Source organism: Natrix helvetica (assembly GCF_964273705.1).
Source record: "Natrix helvetica genome assembly, chromosome: 1".
Lineage (NCBI taxonomy): Eukaryota > Metazoa > Chordata > Lepidosauria > Squamata > Natricidae > Natrix > Natrix helvetica.
In genome coordinates, this window is record NC_138548.1 from 66,019,164 (window position 1) to 66,036,890 (window position 17,727).

At 35.7% G+C, this 17,727-nt stretch overlaps 1 protein-coding gene across 1 annotated transcript in view; it reads right to left on the minus strand.

Annotated features, from left to right (window-relative positions):
• Positions 1 to 17,727, minus strand: part of DPH6 (diphthamine biosynthesis 6) — a 232,551-nt gene that overhangs the window by 27,815 nt on the left and 187,009 nt on the right. The gene's annotated exons all lie outside the window — the stretch shown is intronic.

Consider the following 17,727-nt stretch of genomic DNA (forward strand, 5'->3'; position numbering starts at 1 on the left):
ATAGAGCTTAGGGCATCTGGATGATTTTTCTCTGGGAATGATTCTTTGCTGGATCTCTTCGCTGATGGGGGAGGCTTTTATTTTGGATCTGGTGGTTTTTTCTAAGTAGGTGGTGGGATCCGTGTATATATATATATATATATGTGTGTGTGTGTGTGTGTGTGTGTGTGTGTGTGTATTTGTGCTAAATAGCTTGAAATAGATCTATACTAGTCTCCCTTTATTTACTTATCAGCACAAACACACACACACACAGACAGACAGACAGACAGACAGACAGACCTTGGTTACTCCAATGTAACTAAAACCATTTTTCTTTAATTGTAAGATCCGGGAGGAAAAATGCAGACTTTTTTGGCCACCTACAGATCAGCATTTGTTGGAAGAGGTGCTAATGTTGACCTATCAATGGCACCCACTGGGTGCTTTCCATACGTCTGTATATTTCGTGTTTGTGTAATATGTATTTTTACGTATTGAATGTTTGTAATAGGAACAACAAGCACAGAAAGAGATTGTCCTGCGTTATTAAACCTACCACCTAACAGGTAAATGAAAACTACTATCTTTATGCAATCTTTTTGTAGAAATTCATGGAGGGGTATTATTAAACGCACCAGCAAAAGGATGTGCTCCATTTGCTCTGCAATGATAATCTTTTACAAGAGGGGATTTTCATTATTAATTCTTTACCTTCTGGGGATATTTTAATTTCTGAATGTAGAAATGCCTTAAGCACAAGCAATTTGCTGAGCTAGACTGAATTTCAGAATGTTTCAAACGAGCTGATAAACAACTGCATAATTAGCCATTATTAGATTAAGACTGCATAATACATATATCCAACTGAGAAAGCCAATGGATAGGGAAATTGAGGATATTGTTTTGTAAAAAATAAAAAGCAGTGTTCTAGTTTTGCTTCTTACATTTTCCTTAGAAATGCAGATTATTCTATCAGGTAAACCCTTGGGGTCTTAATCATTAAACACTTGCTTCCTGTATGAATAATGAGTTTATGGGCTGAATAGAACCTATACACTAAATTTATTAGACTGCAACCCCTTTCTACTATCTATCTCTTTCACTTAACAATACAGATTCACAGCCCAGGCATTTGTATGCAGAGATTCTCTTTAGTCAAGATATTTTCTACATTTTGGCCTATATTTGCTTGCCATCTCTTAAATGTATGTCGCATTTCTGAAATAATTCGCTACATATTTTTCTTGTAATTCCAAGAAGAGTGAAAGAAAGAAAAACATATGTAAAAAATAAAATTGTAAATTTTGTTATAAAAAGGAGGCTTTTTAAGGAATAGTACACAATAGCATTAATTTGGTATATGAAAACTGCAATTGAAGACTAAGCAATCTCTCTCTCTCTCTCTCTTTCAAGCACACTTTCCCCTCTCTACTCTTAGCAAGTACCACAAAAAGATGGTACCTCCTGATCTTGAATGTGTTCAAAAAAGTCCACAAGCCAGATGAAGTGAACCTTGACAAAGGCTTGAAGGAGCTTCTAACTTTAGAGAAATCATGAAGAATGGGTCAAAACATCAGATGACTTGAATATAGTGAAATATCTGTCTTTATCCACTTTATTGAAAAGTGGATAAAGTAGAGTGGCCACGTCCACTTAGTCACATGAACGCCCCCCCCCATGGCCACCCAGCCAGTCATTAGGGCAGATAACCTGTTGTTCAAAAATTTGGAGCCCACCACTAAGTTACAATACAATACAATACAATAGTAGAGTTGGAAGGGACCTTGGAGGTCTTCTAGTCCAACCCCTGCCTAGGCAGGAAACCCTATACCGTTTCAGACAAATAGCTATCCAACATCTTCTTAAAGACTTCCAGTGTTGAGGCATTCACAACTCCTGGAGGCAAGCTGTTCCACTGATTAATTGTTCTAACTGTCAGGAAATTTCTCCTCAGTTCTAAGTTGCTTCTCTCCTTGATTAGTTTCCACCCATTGCTTCTTGTTCTACCCTCAGGTGCCTTGGAGAATAGTTTGACTCCCTCTTCTTTGTGGCAACCCCTGAGATATTGGAACAATGCTATCATGTCTCCCCTAGTCCTTCTTTCTCTTAAGCTGAACATACCCAGTTCCTGCAACCGTTCTTCATATGTTTTAGTCTCCAGTCTCCTAATCATCTTTGTTGCTCTTCTCTGCACTCTTTCTAGAGTCTCCACATCTTTTTTACATCGTGGTGACCAGAACTGAATGCAGTATTCCAAGTGTGGCCTTACCAAGGCATTATAAAGTAGTATTAACACTTCACGTGATCTTGATTCTATCCCTCTGTTGATGCAGCCTAGGACTGTGTTGGCTTTTTTGGCAGCTGCTGCACACTGCTGGCTCATATTTAAATGGTTGTCCACTAGAACTCCAAGATCCCTTTCACTAACGACCTTTCACTAACTCCCTTTCCCTTTTACTAACGACCTTAAATTACTGCAAGGTCCATTCTGGTTGAAGGTTAGGAAAAAGCCTTTTGCTGATAACAGCCATTCATCAAAGGTATGAATTAGCAAACAACAACAAAAGTGAGTAATGCCTTCAGGAAGAATCTGGACAGCCACCTCTCAGAGATGTTCTAAACTGGATCTTTGCATTAAGCAGTAGATTGGATGATGTCTCTAATGGCTCCTTTGAGTTTCTGTATGCTATGAAGTATTTCTATTGATTTTAATGCTATTCATTGATTAAGCATGGAACATGCAGATAAAGCTGCAAGCTTACTAGAGTCCAGTCCTAATAGGATTACTCACAAGTAGATGTCATTTATGTGATATTATTATTTCATTTTACCATCCTAAGCATCATTGCACAATGGAATATTGTGATATGAAAAGTTTGACTTATGGAATTACAGTGTAAACAGAACAACATTTCTGTCACACTGATAAGTAGATAAAATCACAGAAAAGTGAATAATGGAAGATTTTAGAATTTTTACCTTAATTCAGTGTTTCTCAAATAGTGGGGCGCTTAATTGGAAAAAGAAGCTTCCTCCTTGTTAAGATACAAGTCTTTTTTTGGTAATAATTTGCAGCCATAGAACCTTGAAGTTATATATACAGTTATATGGTTAAGTCAAACTTTGATTAAAGGTTTCATTTACCAATCAAGGGATTAAAAATTTGCAGTCCTTGAATGCAACAACCTTGCTTTCAAAGATTTAATATGTTTAAAAGGAAATACATATACATATTAAAACAATGTTATTATCGTCACCTGTTGCCTGAAATAGTTAAAATCACAGTGCAGAACACTGTTTCATTATTACAGACCCTGCTTCAGTTATAATAATACCATCTGGCAGCCAATTAGTCCCTAATACAATTTTATTCTTCATGGAATTTTGTAAGTAGAACGTAAAACAGTCAAAATAGTTAATTGGCCTATGGGGGAAAAAGCTGCATGGCTGATCTCTTTAAGTCTAGAAAAAATGACTCTATGAAAGTAATGTAACATTTTTCACAGAGTTGGTTTCCTTACACTCAGTATAAATTTAAATATTTATTCTGTGCATAAAATGCAAATAGCTATGCTGTAATGTGATATGGAAAAGTTAAGAAAATTTCGGACACAAGTAAGTCTCTGCCCAGGTTAATTAAAACAAAATAATAAACATTAATGTCTATTTTGAGAAATAATATGCCTCAATTATTATTCTGAATAATACACAGTTGTAAATCACAGGTGAGGTTTCCAATATGATAGCTGCCCACTGGATCCCTGCTGCACATTAAAAGTAACATTTCCCTTGAATGAAGTTTGCATTCATATGATTTTCTTGGCAACCATTTGGAAGTAATCTGTTAGCGCCAGAATTTTAATTTTCCTTTCCAATCTGGCCTACAGAGCTATACTCTCCCATCCAAGTGTAACCCAGTAACATGTTTAGCCTTTTTAAAAGATCAGATAAAATATGTTTATTATTCAACAGTGACTAAGGTTCAGTTCATGTAATCCAGCCACACACAAAGGACACACTTCAGAATGACCTAAGGATATTGAACGGTTGCAGGAACTGGGTATGTCTAGCTTAAGAGAAAGAAGGACTAGGGGAGACATGATAGCAGTGTTCCAATATCTCAGGGGTTGTCACAAAGAAGAGGGAGTCAAGCTATTCTCCAAGGCACCTGTGGACAGAACAAGAAGCAATGGGTGGAAACTAATCAAGGAGAGAAGCAACTTAGAACTGAGGAGAAACTTCCTGACAGTTAGAACAATTAATCAGTGGAACAGCTTGCCTCCAGAAGTTGTGAATGCCCCAACACTGGAAGTCTTTAAGAAGATGTTGGATAGCCATTTGTCTGGAACGGTATAGGGTTTCCTGCCTAGGCAGGGGGTTGGACTAGAAGACCTCCAAGGTCCCTTCCAACTCTACTATTGTATTGTATTGTATTGATATACAAAACACTTCAGAATGACCTAAGGATATACAAAACTTTCCCACTGTTAAATCTAAATATATTTCAGGCACATAGGATATTGCTTAGGGGACTAAAACATAATTTTAAAGGTTGTTCAAGTAGCTAAAACAAGCTTCCCAGGAGAGCATATTTGTTGTTAAGCGAGGCATTTATTACGTGAATTTTGTCCCATTTTTCGACATTTATTGCCACAGTTGTTAACTGGATCACTGCAATTGTTAAGTTAGTAGCACAGTTGTTAAGAGAATCTGGGTTCCCCATTGACTTTGCTTGTCAAAGGGTTACAAAAGGGGATCACATGACCTTGGGACACAGCAATGGTCATAAAGAAACTTCTTCTGTTCTTCAAAACCAGAAATTCCAGTTGCCTCTCTAAAAAGCACCTTTGGGAGCAAGTGTTTTTTCTCCCTCTCTTCTGTGTTAAAGTATACATTTTGCCTGGCCTTCCAATGTTGCTTTTCAAAACGTTTCACACACATTGAAACAATCAGTTGTTGCTTGTTAGGTAAGCTCCCCGTTAGGAAAGCAAGTGTGCAGAGAAGCGTAATGAGAGTGGTGTGGAAGAATGCGCAAACCAGCATACAGAGACATTGCAGTTTAAATAGGTTTTTACTTTTAGTATTCAGAGTTCAATTTACACATGGTTCAGTCAGTCAGTTATCCACCGAATATAGTCCAGTATCATATAATCAGTTCAGCACAAAGCCACTAACAGTAGCAAAACTCACAGTAACTCACGATACATCTAACAAGCAGTATCCACTGATCAGCATCTAACAAACAGAGAGCTAACAGTCATTCTGGCTCCATCTTATGGCTGCTTGAGGTAATAGCAACCAATCACATTACAGCAGTACTTAAAGCTACAGTACTACCATCATGGTTTATATATTGCTGACCCAACTGTTAGTTTACATTCTTAACTGTTGTCCTTTGTCTTGGGAGGTTTCACATACTGAAGTATGGCGAACCTATGGCACGCGTGCCATGGGTGGCACATGGAGCCGTTTGTCAGGGCAAGCGAGGCGCTGCCCTGTTAGCTGGCCAGCATGCATGCGCGCACTGGCCAGCTGAGTTCACCGTTTTTAAAAGCCATTTTTCGCCCTCCCAAGGCTCCAGAGGCTTTATAGAAACCTGGGGAGGGCGAAAAGAGCCCCCCGCCCCCCGGAGGCTTCAGGGACCGTCCGGAGGCTTCCCTGATGCCTTCGAAGTGCTTTGCTCGGAGGGTCGTTTTAAGCATTCCGAAGGCTTCAGGGAAGCCTCCGGATGGTCCCTGAAGCCTCCGGAGGCTCTTTTCTCCCTCCCCAGGCTCCTATAAAGCCTCTGAGGGTGAAAAAAGCATGTATAAATGCATTGCATTATGGGTGCGGCATGCCCACACACGACCCCCCTGCGCTCCCCCCACTTGTGGCACGCGAGCCAAGAAAAAGGTTTGCCATCGTTGGTATAGAACTTCACTAAAAATGTTCCATTTGCATACAAATTGAATATCACTGAACAGTGGTTACTTTTTCCTATGAAGTCTACCATGCTTATGAAGTCCTGGATATTACTCACATTGTGTCTTTCCCCACTTTCCTTTTATTAGTTCCATCTAATTTTCTCCTGATCATAGTCATTATTCTCCCAGGATTTTAAATGAAGTGTTTTAATTTTCTGCACTTCCTCTGCAATATGTTGTCTTAACTAATCTTTTAAATCTATTTTTAAAGTTCCATCTGCTTTAACATGATTGCTACTTTTGAAGTGATTGTCCTAGGGTGATCAATACATTTCATAACTATATTTTAGTTTTTATATATATCGTAACCTTGGTATTCTACTCTGCTCCAAAGATTTCAAGTACCTAACATCAGTTAATAAAAGCATAAAAGTTGTTGATTAGAAGAAGAAGAATATAATCTAGAGTCATTTGCTCACCATTGGGATTGAAAAAAATTGCCACCAGTCAATCGAGAAAGGCAGTTTTACTTGGAATAGCTTACATCCTATAATGATTCCTTTAAAACCATGAAACAACTATATCTGCCTATCCAGTTCCTTGGGAAGGACTCGATAAATGTATAAAAATCCAGCCTAAATGTCTGTCTGACTGTGCCACTAACCACTAACCATAAATAATATTAACTCAAATAACATTACAAAAATAAGGATTTTAAACAAATCCTATGCATTGCTTTTATACTCCAAAGAACTCTCATGAACCAGGTCTCAGTTTCTCTCTGGAATTAGGACTATTGAAGTCTTATAGGTCTCCAGGGATATTTATCGAAAAGGCCTATTTCAGCCCCAGCTCTCCTTAACCTGCAAGGGAGCGGTAAATTAAATAATACATAAACATCTCCCAATTGCAAGACCACAGCTTCCAAGGGTGCTCAGTTGGAGCAGGGTGGAATTCAGCTGTGAATTATTTTAATGATGTCGTATATAGTAAATATTTTTTGAGCAGACTATACAACATTTAATTAATATGTAAATAACTCTTATTTTGCAACACAACTTGTTTAGTACATGGAAGGACATGCGGTATTCAGTATACCCAAGGTGGTAAAATCATTAAATACCTTTATGGTCTAATTTGTCTTATTTATTTAATCTTAAAGATTTCCCAATAAATGGACACTTTCTATCTAACATATTCATTCAATGCAATGTTAATTCTAATTTAGATAAAGAACAACAATTTTCACTTAAAATATTTAAGTTTTAAGGTATGCGTCAAACTCAAGGCCCAGGGCCCAGATCTGGCCCATGGGGTGCTTATTTCTGGCCCGTGGGGCAGCATGGAACTGCAAAGGACTGGCCTACGGTGCCTTTGCCAGCAAAAATGGCAAAGGTTGCGCACAGCCCTCCTGAGTTCCATTTTCATTGGCAATGGGTTGCAGGAAACCATCGCAGCCAAAATTGGAGCTCAGGAGCCCATTTTCTCTGGCAGAGTGCTCGGGCCACCAGAGGCGCCCCTGACATGAGTGATGCTGAACTGGCCATACCCACCATGGCCATGCCCCTTGAGGTCAAAAAACCCTGATGTGGTCCTCAATGAAATTGAGTTTAATAGCCCTGTCTTAAGGTGACCATATTTTTTTACATATTATCCTTTGACAAGATATACTAATTGAGACTTTAAAACAGTTAAGGGGATCTTCCCATGTCAGACATTAAACCTAGCTATATCAGAAAATTCACTGTAGTTTTGTTCAAGATACAGATAAATTACTAGGTTGTTTGCTCTGATCAAAATAATCTGTCCTTGCTATATCTTATTATGTGAGAGCTAATAGATTGTGAACAATGAATGCATTTAATGTGGAGAGAGGTTTTTTTTTTTTTGGAATATCACAGGCCACAGTGAATGGAATAATGATGAGTGGGGATAAACTTTTACAATAATACAATAGTAGAGTTGGAAGGGACCTTGGAGGTCTTCTAGTCCAACCCCCTGCCTAGGCAGGAAACCCTATACCGTTCCAGACAAATGGCTATCCAACATCTTCTTAAAGACTTCCAGTGTTGGGGCATTCACAACTTCTGGAGGCAAGCTGTTCCACTGATTAATTGTTCTAACTGTCAGGAAGTTTCTCCTCAGTTCTAAGTTGCTTCTCTCCTTGATTAGTTTCCACCCATTGCTTCTTGTTCTGTCTTCCTTGTTTCTTCACAAATGTACTTTTTTTATAGTAGCTGACTCTATAGTGTTTTTGTGCTTCCTATCTCGAATTAATCCAAATTTGTGACACTAGTTTTCACAAAGGTTGGGAGCGGGGGGACTGTATTCATTGAATCTTCAGCATTTGTAGGGGAACTGCAGCTTACAGGAATGGAAATTTTGGTATAAGGCAGTTTATGGTAGTTTCTGATTTTCCTAACACAGATGAACTGGATTTTTTCAGTTATGATAAATATTTTCTATTCTTCACCATAATCTACTGTAGATGAAAAGCAAAATGGGTTATGTTATAAATGGCCGAACATATCGAGCAAAAAGTAAAACAATCCTTTTATTATTTGACATTGTCAGTTCCAGCATTGCCAGATTTGCTAGACTAATTCTCAATTCCATTACGTTCTTCATTTCAAAGATTGAACTTTACTAGGCAAAACACACATGGCCTAACCAAAAAGGATCATTCTTAAATGTATATAGTTCAAGTAATACAGAAAAGAAGAGAACTGCCAGCAAAACTTGTACTGTTTATTTCACATCGAAATTCTGCATGCATCTCTGAGTATTTTTATCTCTCTAGTTCCTATCTATCTTTTTTCCATACTCTTTTGTAGATATGATTTGGATTTATCGGATTTATATGCCGCCCTTCTCCCAAAGGACTCAGGGCGGCATACAACATTAAAAAACACATATCACAAAAGTTAAAAGGAAATTAGATAAATATCCAAAAAACCCAAACCCAATTAATATAACAATAACATTTTAAAAATTAGATAAAATTAACAGGCCAGGCCGGCTTGCTGGAAAAGCCAACTTGTTAGGGTGCGTTGGAAGGATCGGAGTTTGGGGATTATGCGAAGCTCCAGGGGCAGCTCACTCCAGAGGGAAGGTGCTCCCACAGAGAAGGCTCTCCCCCTTAAGATATGAGGACTTAATAACCCCTTGAATTTATGTGATTATTTTTCTTCTTCCAACTGTTCACACACAATGGTGGAAGGGAGTGGATGTTATACATTAGGCTCACTCCAAACTCTTCTTTCATTTTATTTTCTTTGTCACATGTTGAACATAATTAGTGCTTCTCCGTAAGTATTTCTTATTTCTCATGCTTAAGGCAGACTCCTGCCAATCCGGATTCTCTAAGTATCCTGTGTAGCAGTCGGATGGAACCACTTTTGCTAAAAGTAGCACCAAGATTTCTGTGAAGCTGGGTGACTGAAATGCTTGGCAAGCAAATGGTTTTGGAAAATGATTCATTTGGAAAAGCAATTACCCCTTGTGAGCTTCGTTATACAATATATTACCAATATACAGTAAAGGGAGGATGACATTTGTGAAGCTACATGGCAAATTTGTTCTGTGGAATTTTCTTAAATCTGTCCTCAGCTAATGTGAGCAATTAAAACATAGCAGTAGAGCATTTTTAACCACTAACATGTAATTTTAAAATGAACAATTGGTTGCCATTTGATACAGATTGTCGCATTTCATCACCCACATTTCCTTTTGCGTTCTACATTTCACTGCATTCTCATATCCCATTTCTACAGGCTATTAAGCAATGGAAGGGAAGCTCAGTTTAAGAGCAAAGGTAATGAAACAGGTAAAATTGTACAAAAGGAAAGTTAAATAGTTTCAGAACCATTGCAAAACTTGCTGGGAGAAATTTAACACATCTCGCCCTTATGAGACCAATTATGCACAATTGAGATATCTATGGGGCATTGAGAGAAGTACCCAAAACTTTTTTAAAAAATTAAACTGTGAAGATTTCATTTGTTATAGAGACCTGCCATTATTTTATTTTTGCAACATATTGTCTACAAAGCAAGGAAGCAGCTTTAAAGTTGTTAAAAATCCTGGTTTATAATCATGAGATTTAACTAAAATTGTACTTTTAAAATTGAGTTAAGCAACAACAATCAAGTTGCCCTGCAGGCCTTATGAAAAATTAATGAAGTGGATGCAATTAATATCAAATAAACAAAACATGTAGCCTTTTTGATAGGTACAACTGTTCAACTCTACTGGGATATGTTTCTTAAAGACACTCTTATTAAACTAATTTACTTTTTAAAATTGCTTTCTTAAAAATTGCTTACCTCTTCTATTGGATTCCTTTTATCATCATGAATAGTTATATTATTTATTTAAATTAAAGGTTACCAAATCTGTTTCAAAAAGCCCAATCCAACAAGATCATTTCTATGCATTGATTTCATGATCCTTGTCTTTCCCTGTCATTACAATGGATGAATGTAAAGCCCTATGTGACATAATTCCAATATTAGACTGGAAGGCGCATATGCACACATTGCAGAGCTGTGTATGAAGGATGCAAGTGAAGGACTGCTTTATAATAGATTGATTTCCTGTAGATACTATACATCACTCATGAATCAGATGATGTTAATATTTAACCTGCATGATCTGAGAAAAGCTTTTACATTTTATTTACATCTAACGGAAGACTGGTCTCCAGGAGCAGCTCCTCTACTTCAGTGATTACATATTATAAAATTGTGATGCTTGAATGATTAGATAGCATGATCTTTTGAATAAAGGAAGCTCTTGTGCTGCCCAAAGTAGAACGTCTCATCATGTCAAATTTTACACAGTATTAACTGTGCAGAAATGGTGACTAACATCAGGAATAAAATAAATACTGAAAAGAAAATTGACACAGAGAAAAAAAGTTTGATCATGAAAATAAGAAATAAATAAATAAAAAAGGAATAAAATCTAAATCTTGTTCTAAACAAGTACTTAACAGAATCAAAAGGTGAACAAACTATAGAATATGAATGACATCAGAGAAACTCTCTAATAAGTATAAAGATCCTTCAAATTCATGCTGGAAATATGAACAAGAAGGAACATTTTTCATGTTTGGTGGATATTTTAAAAAGCCAGTTGATGGGGACAAATACATACACTAATTCAGAATACTACTGTAATGTACAATTGAAACCAAAGACTTTTCTTTTGGGACTAATGGATAAAAACCTGGAAAAAAGTCATGGAACCTTGTTTTTATATATAACTATAGTGAGATTATTATATGGTGGAAAGGGTCAGCACTACCAATGGAAGAATGGTTGGTGAAGATGATGGAATTTGTAGTTTGACTTCTTTGATTAGAGAAAAGACATATACTGTAGCTACATTTATTACTGACCAGGAAACTCTTACAGACCTTTTGCATGTGACAGAAAAAAAAAAGAACTTTTGATGACTAGATAATATTAGATAACAGAAAAATGGTATGATGATTAGAACGATTTGATGATTAGTTTTGATAATTAGGAAATATTAGAGAATGAAAGTGAATAATTGGGAGATTATAAAAGAAAAGGTACTTTCTCGCAACCTGGGAAATTGCAATGGTGATTTCTAAAATAATATTGCAAGCTGGATTGTTTGCACATTGCTTCCATATCAGGCAAACGGGTAGCAATGAAATGTTAATACTTGACTCTTGAATTGGCTTGGACTCTGTTTTTGATTGTTTTAAATTTGGTTGCTTGAGATATTGATGCACTGCTATCAGCATTAAGGCTCAGCTGCCTATACATATCTAAGATAGGTCATCTTATAGAGTATGTCTCTTCAGCATTTGGAAAAGCCACTCATGCTTTCTACACTAACAATAGTATTGTTAATATTGTCCTATAACGATAATAATATTAGTTGTTTGTACATGATTCTGGAAGAGAAAAATACATTTTCTAAATGTTTGCTTTGGAAGTTAGTCATAGAATAATAGGCATCGTGTCAAAACAAATTCCCAGCAGACTATAATTAGGGAAATTCACATTCCATCAACAATCATGAAAAACCCCTCCCTTATTATTAAGTTAATAATTCAGTATTACACTTCCAATCAGATGCATTAATGTTGTGTATTCCACAAAGGCCACAAATTTAGAGTGTTTTACAGGCAGAATGGGGGCCTTTGCATAGCTCTTAAGAAGAAAGTCAATCCTTTAAGAAAACCAGTTTACAAAACTTAATTTGAGATAAGGTTTTCATGAAAAAATAGAATAAGGTAAAACAAGAGTTTTTCTTTGGGTTATGCTTAGTAAATTAAATAATTTCATGATTTTTAAAAATTATATCTAAATACAAAACTAGCCCTCATTATTAAAATTACTGTATGGGGATCTAGCCAATTGAAAAATCAATTAATAAAGCAAGAATAGAGAATCATAAAGTTAGTTTAAATTTATCTTAAATTCAAAAACTAACAATTCAGATGTATAAAAATATTTCGTGAATACACACATACACACACATATATATACTACACACACACACTCAAGAATTTTTAGTCCATTTACTTTTGAAAAATCGATTATTTTCCAATTCTAGTAACACAAGCATACTTTATTTAAAAAGGACACACTTAAGAAACACTTGACTATGATTCCATTATATGCAAACTACACTGAAATATATCATATTCATGAATGTAACAATAGCAACTAAAGTATGAGTAAAGCAATCATGCAACAAAATAGAGTCAGACTTGTAAAACAGTCTGTTTATTAGATTTCCAGTGAATGAAACGTTAAAGATCCAAGAGATGTTACCATCTTTTGCCGAGCTAACTGACTGATTGGGCTCATAGTTGATGATCAAGGCATATACTTTCTTCCCAATACTTTCCCTGATTAGAAAAGTGGAATACATGGACTACAATTTCTCTCAAATATTCCAAGCATTGGAGTGATCTTGAGACTCATGTTTTGTAGTTCACCTGGTTCTCTTCTATTAGCTCTGACTAATTTGGATGTTGAAGAAGCACTGTTATTGATTTTAACTGAAAAAGAGGAAAAGGAACCATTGGTTTGCAAGAGAGTCATTAGTATTGCTAATATTTTTCAGAAGACTTAAGGGGATTAAACACATGTCACATAAAAGATTGCATGGTATGATTTTCATACCAGAACTTTGGGAAAGTTCTATGCCTTTTCCATATTAGCATATGAAGGTGTCAGGCCTGCAGTTATATTCCTTTTTAGGATCTTTGGCCTGCCACACTCTCTATTATTCATTATGCTGTTTCATTAGTGTAGTAGTTGGGAGGGGGGAATAGAAAGGAGTAGAATTGTGGAATGTGTTGTTGTCATTCTTTTCTAGAAGCCAAGATCATCTTTTTTCTCCACACCTCGACACCTGACCGGAAGCAGCTGGGTGGAGATGCCAGCGTGGGCGAAGAAGATTGGACCATGTGATGGATTTATGGGTGTGGGGCTAGATCACGAACTTTCAACTGGGTGGAATCCCAGGAAGTTCTTCAGATTTGGGATTCCACAGATGTGCCAACATGTCTGTCTTATTAAATTGGAACTTTAAGGATAGTTCTGTCTTGGACTCTGATTTAATTCTGACAGAAGGTATAGTAGCCTTGCTTGTTGATGTCAAAGCTGATTTCAGCCCTCCTCCCTTTTTATCCTTTGGTGAAAGATCTGCTGAGCTATCTCCAGTTTTGATAGAAATCCCTATGCAAATAATATTACAGTGAAAATAAAATCTCATGCCATACTTTGGTGTGGAAGGGTTAAAGCAAGGAAACTGATAAATAGCAAGAGTGACAGCGTTCCAAAGGTCTTGAATAAGAATTTTTATCAATAATTAAAATCCTTCCTTACTACCCACTCATGTAGGCTAAAGAGAGTTATTCCACTTTATATCAATAAAAAGTGTTTGGACAATTTGGGATTTTTAAAAAATGTGTGAAAGTATTATTTCAATTTGGAAATTATAAATCAACAAAATTTATAAGTAAACAGACTTCTTAGAATGTATTAAGGTGGTGTTTTTAAAATTGTCTACCCATTATGAAATGTTCCAAATGTATCAAACAAACTGGAAAATTTAAACAATCAGAATCCTAGAGTTGAAAGTCCCTCAGAGGTTATTTTTAGTCCAACTCTGTCTACTTAGTTCAGATATTGTTTTTACGCACAGTTAAGAATTGGAATGAAATGTGAATTGGATCACAGTCTTGGTTGTTGACTAAACATAATCACCCACACTGCACTGAAACAGTGTCTATCAATTCATTCAGCTGAGACGGCAAATGTTAAATCTTTGCTAATCATGGAATACTTCTGCAGCCACCCTCAGTTGTGAATCTAGTCATGTTTTTATTACGTGACATTCCCTCTATGGATAGGATTAAAGTTTTCTGCTTCAGTTTGTGAAACTGTTTGCGATGTTCCTTCTAAGACAGTTTGTGCCATAGAAGATTTCACAGCAGTTCAGAGTTACAAACTACACCAGAGATTAAGCAAGTATTTCATCACGTTGCCTTCTATTCTGCTGATTTCTCTACAAAGAATAGGATTAGTAATTTATATCTTTCTATATTTTTGTATAATGAGTATGAACAAGGCTTCCTAAAGTCTTAATAGCGAGAACGTACACATGCTGAGAAATAACCTAATTTGCCTGGTTGGCATAGGGAAATCATTTGATTTATATTAATGAACTTGTAAATGAGAATATGGAAATAAATAGTCATAATTTATGCTAAAGCCTTCTAGAGGCATTAAAATATCGTATGAAGTGTATGTATATGTCAGCTTAATCTAATCCTCAAGAATTTACCATACCCTGTGCTTTCAACACAAAGCCTATAATGCCCTCATTTGGTAGGTGGAATTGTTACACAGAAGTTCACCATTAGGATCACACTTGCTTTAATACAATTTTATATTTCATCTTTGGCTGACAGAAAGCTACCTTTCTCCTGTTTGAGCACAAATCTTTACCTTTCTGACATCAGTAACATTAGCTAAAATGTAATCTGTTGCAACACAGAGAATCCATATTTTTAGATGTTGTGTTTATGAGCTGCAATGGCCTGTTCTGATTTATTAATTTTTGGCTCAATAAACTATGAGATTCTTTTTGACAAAAAGGGGAAAATACATGGTTTTAATTAGCAACTAATTTGAGATTTGCAACATAATTTCTTTTTTCTTCCATCCTCAATAACTTCCGTATCTACTGTCTGTTAGCTCCTACATGCAGTGAAAAGATTGGACTGCTGGAATTCAATCAACTTCTTCAAGGGTGAATTTGGTTCAAAGGACAAATAAAGATACTGTATATTTCTTTATTTGTTCATTCCTACATTAAAATAAGTCTAATGTAAACTACAGACCTTTTAATAAATGAAGATATTTTGGCCATAAGGAAGGTTTCAATAGATAAACTAAATATGCTGTAAACATGATTTGAAATGTTACCTCTCTATTTAAGAAAAACATGTTTTGCTTATAAATATTAGTCTCACTTGCCCCATGTTTCTTGCTCTATCTATGAGATCGAGTCAGGTGCTATAATTCTGATCAAATATGGTGCGGTACTCTAATGTTCTTATTTATTAACCAGCTAAAGTCAGGTAAAATAGTGGCTCAAGAAGATTTATAAGATTTTGCTGTCATTGTTAAATTATGACAGCAAAATCAGGAATTGTTTCTGATCAACACCAAACATCTAAAGAGCTACTAGTTATGTTCTTAAGATGTTCTGAGATTACCAATCACATATTGAACAATTGATATGAATTTTCCTGTTTTACTATGAATGACTTTGGCTGATATAGCTTTTGACCACCTGTTAAACACATTTTTGTTTCTTTTAAATCACTCTATGTGCTAATCACAAAAGACTAACACAATAGGATTATAAAGTGCACTTATAAAAAATAAACAACAGAACAGTAGAACAGATTATGTATAAATGTGGTATCAAACTATTAAATGCCTAAACAAACAAGTTTTAATTTGGCACCAACATCATAGGCACACAAGTGAAGGCAGAATTTCTACAAAAACCTCTAATGTTCCCTTCCAGCAAACCATACAAATTCACTTTTGATAAAGGTAAGACATGTACAAGTTAGGGTATGGAAAGGAATTTCTTTACTTGTTTGACTTAAAAATATATATAAGTAGCCAATAAATCCAACTCTCAGAACAGTGGCAACTGCATTTGCTGGTTTTCTCCAAGGCTAGCCCTACACTCTACAATACTGAAAGATTATCAAGGCATGCACTACTGTAACAAGTTAATCACTCTACTGGAACAATCATAGATTGGTAAACCAAGCAAAATTGGCAGAAGGCCCTCTGTGTTATTTGTGTCTTTGTTTATTTAATAATTTTTTACCCCTGCAATAAAAATTATTCTGGTCGCTAATACAGAATTATGTGAGCTTTAAGTGACAATGCTGAATATAGATATTCCTCCAAATTTTCTGCTTCTAAGATTGGGATATATAAAATTACTGGACCAAAGTTACTGTAAACACAAATTCAATCAAATTAAAGAATTCTTCTAAACCCCTTCAAAGACTCTGAAGAAGAGAAGAAACAATTTAGTCTAAAAGCATATTCTATTTGTTTTTTAAAACAAACTATTGTGCAACAAATAATGGCCTGTCAGGTTATATCTTAATTCCTTCTTTCATGCACTAGCTGTGTTCATTTCATGTCACAAGTTTATTCCATCCTGTTTTTATATTTTAAATCTATTAAGCAACGTCAACTTGAATTCCCCCTGAATAATGCTGCAGGTTAGATATAAAAATAGGACGGTACAATCTTTGAGGGGTAACATTTATGTCAGTTAATTAATATGGATAGTTGAGCTTTACATCTATCTCTTTTTCATGTTTGCACATTTGGGAGATATCAGTGCCTGAGCTATATCCACAGAGTCATAATGCTCTATAGAGATTTGAAAGACAAGACACTGAAAATTGCAGAAAAAAATCTGCACAGAACCTGGGTACAAGGGGTTTCCCACAGCGATACTGGTTTCCAGCATATATTCAAAAATAAATTAGTAGGTTTTTGCTAAATTACATACATATATTCTGCATTTCCCAAGTCTGCAGTCATAGACTAATTTAGTTCCAAAGCTGCATTCTGGACAAAAACATACTATTTATGGTATTGGATATATATTGTATTCTGAAAGACTGAGATTTTTAAAGGATTCTGTCTACATCAGCATGGGTGCTTTCCAATTATACAGATTTCAACTTCCAAAATGATCAGCAATGTCCAGACTAGCTGGGAAAACTAAGAATTTAAGTACACACATCTGGAAGAAGGCCAAGTTGGAAAAGGCTGCTTAACTTACACAAATTCTACTGATATAGTAGGTTGTTTGACCCACCAGAAGTTATAATTACTTCAAAATTAATATGTGTGTCATAATGCTATTATTTTTATCTTTTTTATTTTCCACACAAATCCATGAGAATCAGTTATGGTTTAATGAGATGTTGCATGTGCGCAGATGAAACAATACATTAACATTTGTGCTGAATCCTCTTTGTTGAAGACAAATGCATGGAATGAGTGCAGTTTGATGTCTAATTATTGCACAGGTAAAATGAATTATAACACCTAAAGATATTACAGAAGTATCTATATTATTAATCACAATTTAAAGTTACATAAACCTTATTTAAATACTATAAAACCAATAGTGGTAACATATTACTCCCATTAAGCTCTGTCCTCAGCAAATCATTTGAACCATATTCAATGCAAATGATGCAATCATAGATATATATACATGGTTTGGATTCCAC